This window comes from Patella vulgata, chromosome 5 (assembly GCF_932274485.2).
Source record: "Patella vulgata chromosome 5, xgPatVulg1.2, whole genome shotgun sequence".
Lineage (NCBI taxonomy): Eukaryota > Metazoa > Mollusca > Gastropoda > Patellidae > Patella > Patella vulgata.
The window spans coordinates 78,697,829-78,707,024 of NC_065883.2; the positions used below are offsets into that span (position 1 = coordinate 78,697,829).

General features: G+C 40.1%; 1 long non-coding RNA gene across 1 annotated transcript; it reads left to right on the plus strand.

Moving 5' to 3' along the window:
• The first annotated feature begins 4,389 nt into the window (after window positions 1-4,389).
• On the plus strand, window positions 4,390-8,909 carry LOC126822712 (uncharacterized). The gene is made up of 3 exons (XR_007680955.2): window positions 4,390-4,412; window positions 6,623-6,694; window positions 8,437-8,909. It is a non-coding gene; the product is annotated as an uncharacterized LOC126822712 (long non-coding RNA).
• The last annotated feature ends 287 nt before the right edge of the window (window positions 8,910-9,196 follow it).

A 9,196-nucleotide genomic window follows, 5' to 3' on the forward strand; every position in this document is an offset into this window, starting at 1 on the left:
TGTAAATTGGCTTGATTCCAGAGTGGATATCCTTTGAAGAAATATATTCTCTAAATCACCTTAAATCATATCTACATTTATTGTTCACTGATTGATATTGAACCCGTTCCAATTAGGTTAAACGACCTAATCCGTTATATTGCGTACCTATCCGAAAGGTTGTATTTCTCGTCCATTAGACAGTAGTGTATATCATAAGGTTGTTGCACGTGGAGGCTAATTTAAAGAATCCCCCTAGATAACTGGCACGTAAGCCCACTTCTGCAAGGCACAAGGCGTACGCTAGGGGACGTTAAGCAGCCCAAACTGCCTATTACTCCCAAAATCTTGCTTGCTATTTTAAATCTTACTTCTCCTTTTGATCGTGCCTTCTGGGCGGCTTGTCTAGTAGCATTTTCTCATTTTTTCCGGAAATCAAACATCTTTGTTTCCGACTAACCCTTCAATTCTGAGAATGTACACCTACTGCGTTCTGATTTTAGTTTTAGCGATACCAATATCGCGCATTCCCAATTCTCCCCTGTATTTCGTAGAAGCCTGCAAACTGGCATAAGAAGTGAATAGTGTTCCCATAACGGTCTCATGAATTATTCCAAATTTATTAACGTCAAAACGGCGTTGTCCATTGCAAGATATCCAGCCAGGGAGTATTCACGTCATAGCTTTAGACGTGGCTGGGCGACGTTCGCCTTTCAGCTGTAATATTTCGGTAGATCTAATAACCAGCGGCTGCCAGGCAGGATACGCCCACATTTTCGAGAGATGGATAGAGAACAAGCTAAAAAGAAAGTGATTTTTCCTACAATCAAGGGCCATAATTCAGGAAATTACAATTCGATATGCACAAATATCGAAAGGAACCGAGATCTTTGTGTATAAACTTACATTTCAAGTTTCAACAAAATCGGATAAAAATTGTGACCTCTATAGGGTCCACATCCTTGATCTACCATATTTTTACGCTATTTGAGAACGAACAGCGGCCATTTTGTCTGTCAATTTAGGGTCGATTTATTCGAAATTCGAACTCAGCCATCCTTAGGGTGTAACGGTGATATAATAATAATACATTTTTTTAAATCGGGTAAAAATTATGACCTCTATAGGGCCCACAAACTAATAACGCGATTTTCGTACAATCAGGGGCCATAATTCAGGAAGTTACGGTTCGATATGCGCGAATATTGACAGGAACCGAGATCTTTGAGTTATAAACTGACATTTCAAGTTTCAACAAAATCGGATAAAAATTGTGACCTCAATAGGGTCCACAAGCTAAAAACGCGATTTTTCGTACAGTCAGGGGCCATAATTCAGGAAGTTACGGTCCGATATGCGCGAATATCGAAAATAACCGAGTTCTTTGGGTTATAAACTTACATTCGAAGTTTCAACAAAATCGGATTAAAATTGTGACCTCTATAGGGTCGAAAACCTTGATATACCATATTTTTTACGCTATTTTCGAACGAAGGGCGGCCATTTTGTTTGCAGTTTTGGGTCGATTTTCACGAAATTCGAACTCAGCCATCCTTAGGGTGTAACGGGGATATATTAATACGTTTTTTTAAATCGGATAAAAATTTTGACATCTATAGGTCCACAAGCTAAAAACGCGATTTTTCGTACAATCAGGGGCCATAATTCAGGAAGTTACGGTCCGAATATCGAAAGGAACCGAGATCTTTGGGTTATAAACTTACATTTCAAGTTTCAACAAAATCGGATAAAAATTGTGACCTCTACAGTGTTCACAAGCTAAAGACGTGATTTTTCGTACAATCAGGGGCCATAATCCATGAAGTTACAGTTCGATACATGCCAATATCGAAAGGAACCGAGATCTTAGGGTGATAAACCTATATTTCAATTTCATTGAAATCGGATAAAAATTGTGACCTGTAGACTGTTCACAAACAATTGTGGACGGACGCACGAACGGACGGACAGGGGCGACGACAATATACGTCCACATGAAAATGTGGGCGTATAAAAATGCAGGGCGACTGAAGGAGTAACGCTTGCCAACGCTATTTGGATCCTTTCTTTAACATGAGATCGCAGGTAGCTACTTAGTTGGGCAACCAGGTTAGAACCGCTTGTTGAAAGAAAAAGAAATAAAAAATGGCGTGGGCGTTTCTGGGAACATTGTTTGTAAGATTACCCCTCTTTTAACAATTGATTTTATGTTTTAAATATTGAGAAAATTTTATCCCCGAGTCGTTATCAATCTATTTTTATTTGCTAATTTTTAAATTAAAGTCTTATAACGCCCAACCAGTCTTCTGTCTTATTCTTATTTGAGAGAGAGAGAGAGAGAAATGGGGTTTAACGTCCACTCGACACAAACTAGGTCATTTCGGGACTAATTCTTATTTGAGGGAATAGCAATTAATATGTAGGAAACTATAGTAGGCTATTTGTTAAAATGGTTTAAGTACAGTATACATATAAATTCTACAAAAAAACTATAGAAAGCTCATCCGTTATATTTTTCTCTACAAAATATGTACAAAAATTTTTTTTTTTTACAGAAAACTATATATTTACCACCAATTCTATAGCAAAACCAATGAATCTAAAGGTTTATTTTTTTTCCAATGGTTTCTTACAGTATTCTATAGAATTCTATAGGAAATTACACTTGAAAAAAAAACTCATCTACCAATCCTACACAAATCTATAGTAAATGTTTCTGAATCTATAGTCATGTGAAAAAACCTACAAAATGAATTCGTTTTCCTGTAGCATTCTATAGAATCCCACAAACTTCTATAGCAAACAATACTTCTTTTATAGGACTTTTTTTTATAAGGGTTGGTATGCTACTCCGAATAGACGCATTGCATAAAACTTGCCAAATGTTTTTATTGTATATTTGTGACCATATCTCCAACTTTACCTGAGCAATAAGGCTCCTTCCCAAACACAGATTTGAACCCAGGAAATGTTCTCAAAAAAGCAACCTAACTTTGTGTTCTCCATGATCTTCATGTAACTCATGCTGCACGTGCTGTTCACCGGAACCAGCCATATAAATGCATCCCCATACCTGGTTGAATCATTCACACTACAACGCCAGCAGCATGCCACGACTCACGACACCTCAGAGGAACCAGACGCTCGCCACACTGCCCAAGCCGTTGCCATTCACTTCCAGGTCAATGTTCGGACCATCTATAGGCTTCAGCAACGGTTTCGGACCACCAACACCATGGATGATCGCGCCCGAACTGGTAGACCAAGGTTACCACAAGGCGACAAGGCCGCCATGCTGTACGACAACACGTGCAGAATCCCTTCACACAGGCATATGAGACAGCACGTCAGACAGTGGGGACACACGGAAGACCCATCAGTACCGAAACAGTGCGCCGACGTCTCACCAGAGAGAACATCCATTGCCATAGGCCTTGCCGTGGACGGATACTCACCCCTCGTCATCGACGTGAACGTCTACAGTTTGCCCAACAATACTAGCGACACAGGCAATGGAGAACTGTTCTGTTCACAGATGAGAGTCGGTATTGCGTATCAACTGCAGATGGCAGGACCAGAATATGACTTCGACGTGACCAACGTTATTCTGACCAATGTGTCATGAGACGAGACTCATGGGGAGGGCCAAGCATAATGGTTTGGGGTGGAATCGGCCTGAACCAGAGAGTGGGTCCTGTGGTGTTCCAAAATCTTGGTCCAGGGAGAGGAGGCGGCATCACAGCAGTGCGCTACATCGATCAAGCTCTCAGACCACACGTCATACCAAATTTCGACGTCATCAAAACGTTTCCCAGCATAACAACGCCCGTGCCCACACTGCCAGAGTTACTCGGGACTTTCTACAGCAGAACGGTGTTAACCCCGATGGAACATCTTTGGGATGAAATTCAGAGGAGACTTAATAACGTCGTACCGAGACCAAATACAGCCGATGGATTGAGAGAGTGTGGCTCCAGGTGTCAATGGCGTTCATCGTGTACAGACGCTGCGCTGCTGTTATTGACACTCGCGGTGAACACACCAGATACTGTTCATCCTGGTCCACTTCATGTACAGACGCTGCGCTGCTGTTATTGACACTCGCGTTGAACACACTTGATACTGAGGTATAGACTGTGTACAGACTTTAAATCTTCTCGTAATGTCTTAGAATTGTGCTTAATTACTCACTAATGTGTCAACATACTGTTCACAAAAAATTGCTTTAATCCATTTAGGAAGTCGTTTTCTAGAATGATTTGATTAAAGTGCCTCTTGAAATCATACTGAGTTTTTTGTTTTGCTGTTTAGGTATTATTCAATACCGGTACATATAAATGTATCAACAGTTACCATGGAGATTGTATTGATTGATTGAGTCAGTATATACATTCCATTTCAGTGATTGACGTCTGAGTTTACATATTTTACAGGTAAGCTGGCTTCATATATTTCAACGTTTTATCTTCTCCTCTTCCCACAACTTATCCGTAAGTAAACCTTGGCACCAAGGCTTGGAGACGACATGAACTCCTTAGTGAGTTGGGGGGGGGCACGGTGGTTAAGTGGGTAAGACGCAGGATCGCAAGCCTGGCGGTCTCGTGGTCGATCCCTGCATTGACCGAGATACTGTAACACTATATCTTAGTGGTAACAGATATCAGTTTAGTAAATATATGATTTATTTACATCGAAACAGAATATAACACAACTACATCAATACTGCGGAAACTAAACTACGACAGGAACATATCAGGACGGTACATAACTATATTATATCCACCATTCCGTCCCTCTGCCAAGGCAGCGGCTGAACTCGGGTGATTCCATTCACTCATCCAACCCTCTCGTCTCCTCCCCGTAGGTCTCAGGTCGTCTCGTATCTGCTTCTCTCCTCGTCTGTCTAACTGTCAGCAAACTTCTAGTTAAATACCCTCCGACAATAGATAAAGGCTCATGATCATACATGCAATTGTCTCTTTATCACGTCATGGCATGCTTACTGACCAGTGCATATTCCTTTGAAGTAAAGCGGAGCGTGTGCACAGATCATATGTAGTTTGTAAATGACATATGGGATTAATTACATGTTTAATTAGATCATAGCCAATTCGTGTTTTAACAGAAGTATATAAAGAGTTGAAAAGTCAATATAATATATTATCAAAAGCAGTTTAGGTCAATAAGTTTTATGCACCTAAATGATCGTTCAATTTGATGAAAGTTATAGAGTACTTTGTCACAAAAGTTCATCGAGATTTTCCGGCGTGGTCCCCCCTTCTCAGTGATGCAGGACGGAGGGCCTGACGAGGACAGCTGTCTAGTCGTTCGGATGGTACGAAAAACCGAGGTCCCGTGGCAAATTGGCGTGCACGTAAAATATCCCTTGACAGTTAGAATTCGATATGATTTTGAAGCACGATAATTCTAATTATCGCGATAAATTTACTCCAGACGATAATTCATGATATCGCGATAATTTATTTTACCAATATCGTGAGATATTTCGATATTTTAGACTTTTGGCAAGCAGAATTCTTTCCATCCGTATCACGTATCCGTATTGTCACGTGATACGTGGCATCAATGTAGTTTTAGAGTTTTGGCAGATTTTTGCACCGCGTACGTATGAGTAACTGAGCTGAGCTCAAGTTCTATTATAGCATGATGGCAGTTATCTACCAAGATTCACCATCAGTACTATATAGTCAAGGGCCTAGCCTACAAATTCCTGGAGGAAGTAAAGTGGTTCGACAGTCGATGAGCTATTAAAAAATTAATGTCGTATGTTATTAAAAATCACTAATCATCTAATGTATCGGAATGTTTATACCCCTTTACCATAGAATCACATCATTTACAGATTTGCAAGGTGAACTCCCTAAATTTAGAACTTAGATCAACCAGCATGCACACAGACAGACAGGAAAAATTTGAAAATTCCGAGAAGCACTCATCAAAACTAATGATTAAATTCCAGTGATTGTCATTGTAAATATCGCATCAAACACATACCTTAGTGTTCTAGAATACACTTAGATTCATAAAAACGCTATGGCACAACAAAAGTAGCAAAACGGACGGCAAAAAGACGAAGATGTTATACGAACCTTTTCCGTATGAAAGCTGTTCGATACGAACTGCCGTACCCGTGTGTCGTATTACGTGTGAGAAATACACACACATTGTTGACGTCACCCGCAAAATATATACGGATACACGATACGGATCAGGAATTTGCGCTTGCCAAACGTCTCTAGTGATTATTGTCACGTACACCTGTTGTCATAGATTGTATGATTTAAAGATACATTATGGGAGATTAGAAAAGTTTACCCTTCGCTTTCCTCTGGTAAAACTCGCGGTCATTAATCAGGGTGAATTGGTGCCTTAGCTCCGCCCCTAGTGGCTCTGATTGGCAGGATTTGTTAAAATGAAATGCTGCCGATTTCAAAATGGCCGGCGAGTTTTACCAGTGGCAAACGAAGGCTAAAGTTATCTCTGGGATGGAGATTGATTTTTCAGTTGTTAAGTACCCAAATTTATAGCAACACGTGACTAACTTATAAACAAACTTGTCAGTTATCTTTATACCATTGCGTAAAGTGGCTGATTAATCAAATCATTTACATTTTAATTGCAGTTTTGTAAGCTAAAGAAAATGTTCCGTAAGTGGAAGGTGGGTGTTATAGAGAAATTTGTCACATTTACAAAGGTACACAACTCTAGATATAAGATTGGAATAAGACCACTTTTGTTTTAAATTGAACGGAAACCGTGATGTAAGTAGAGAAAGTTCGCCGTGATTTTCCAGTCGGACGACGACACGGTCTAGTCGTTCGGATGGAGCGACAAAGGTTCCGTGTACATGTTGGCGTGCACGTAAAGGAATCCTGGACAGTTGGAACTCAATTTGGCTTATGCACGTTTTTATTAGCCCAGTCGGTGCAGAACGGTAGGACGTTAAACCCCATTTCAGTTTATTTCATTTCTTTATCGCTGTTGCTACCACACAGTCCATGAACCAGCAACACTACATCTCAGTCAAGCACCATACAGTCCATGAACCAGCAACACTACATCCCAGTCAAGCACCATATAGTCCATGAACCAGCAACGCTACATCACAGTCAAGCACCATACAGTCCATGAACAAGCAACACTACATCCCAGTCAAGCACCATCCAATTCAGGAACCGACAAGCGGCCAATTATTTCAATTGTCAAACAATCAAACAATGCCCATGTTGGCTTTAAGTGGTTGTAGAGTAGGCAGGGTATTCTTACTATTTTTTGAACACCTGGTGCCACCTGACAATATAGGTGTATTGCCCACCTGTTCATGATAGGGTTGACAAGGATTCTTACTATTTCGTGAACATGGTTAGTTTGCATCGCTAACAAATTGAAATAAAATGAACATATTTTTCTGCATGGCCTGGGATAATAACGACGGGTGTGCGTCATGCAATGTGAGAGAGAGCGAGAAATGGGGTTTAACGTCCACTCGACACAAACTAGGTCATTTCGGGACTAACATATGGTTTAATTTTATTTCAATAATTCGCTTGCGCGTAGAGATCTTTAGCAGTGGGAGGAAACCCACGAGGTTGGAGTCATGCAATGTGCTAAGGAGGTCATTTTGCTCGAACGACGGCCTTCACGCCCGTTCTTCGTCAAATTTGAACTAACATACACGGCAGAAGCTCTACTGAGCTGATTCTAGGGTAGCCCAGGAGTAAAAATGATGGACCTGTAATCTTCTCCCCCCGTTGACTTCACCATATCAGGACTCGACGCACTAATTCCCTTCCATAGACTTCACCATACCCAGTAATTCTCTCCCATAGACTTTACCATACCCAGTAATACCTCCCCATTGTCTTCACCATATCAGGCCTCAGCCCAGACATACCTTCCCTTTGACATCAACGTACCTGGTTTCGATCCAGTAATTAGAGAGAGACAGAGACAGAGAGAGACAGAGAGACAGAGAGAGAGAGATGGGTTTCACGTCTACTCGACACAAACTATCAGTCGGACGAATCCTGAGAACCTGGAGAAAACCCACGAGGTTGTACTTCTTGACAGGTACAACCGGGCAATCGAAACCACGCCAGTTGACCCAAAGATAGATCTTATGATACAGCGCACACATGCTAACCACTCGGCCATCCACCTTCCCCCAGTAATTCTCTCCCCGATGACTTCACCATTTCACCGTAATTCATGACTTTTTACTTCCTGATCCTTCCGCCACCAAATGATGAATATTCACCAAATGAAAATTCAAACACTATTTTTCGATTCCTAACCAAACATTTAGCAAAATTGCAATGCTAAAAGAGAGTGTGTGTGTGGGGGGGGGGGGGGGTAGAGCTAGTCTTAATTCTGATTGTATCTTTTTGGGTTGTCTGAAAGTAATTATATTATGAATGTCGTATTTCTGTTTTTCAGTTAAAGATCGGAATCATTTCAACCCTATCACTTATCATACTTTATATGATCTATTATAGACACGTAGCCGATAGACAGTCTGTGTCTGTGATATCATCGACGGATGAACCTTACAGGCAGCCCGTGTCTGTGATATCATCGCGGGAGGAACCTTACAATGACAGATACTTTGTCTATTCATGCAGAAAGGGAATCTCGTGTGGGGGATTGGGAGATCGACAGAAGGGTATCATGGCTGTATATTTGATGGCCAACGCCACAAACAGTAAATTCCGGATTCAAATAGAAAAACCTTGTGACGTTACCGTAGCCCTTCGACCTAAATCTTTTAACTGGACTTTCAACAAGGATGAGGTACAAAACAGATCCAGTACATATCGTTTATAAAACACATAGCTAATATAGAAACTAACATTCATAACGAGATTAGAAGTAATTGGACACGTATATTGGAAATGAATTTATAATATAGAGCCTACTGTACATTTTTTTATTTTTATTTTTATTTTTTTTTGATTTTATGCATATGATGATTTTATAAATATTTCTGTTTATAATATACTTATATGTTGTGTTGTGTAGACTATCAATATGTAATGTTGTATGTTTTTATGTTGTATCTTTTGTTTTTGTATTGTATTGTATTGTATTGTATTGTATTGTATTGTATTGTATTGTATTGTATCTTAATTTTAATAAATATTAAAAAATAAATAAATAAAAAAATAAATGAATACATATTCATTCTATTGAGTGTTTT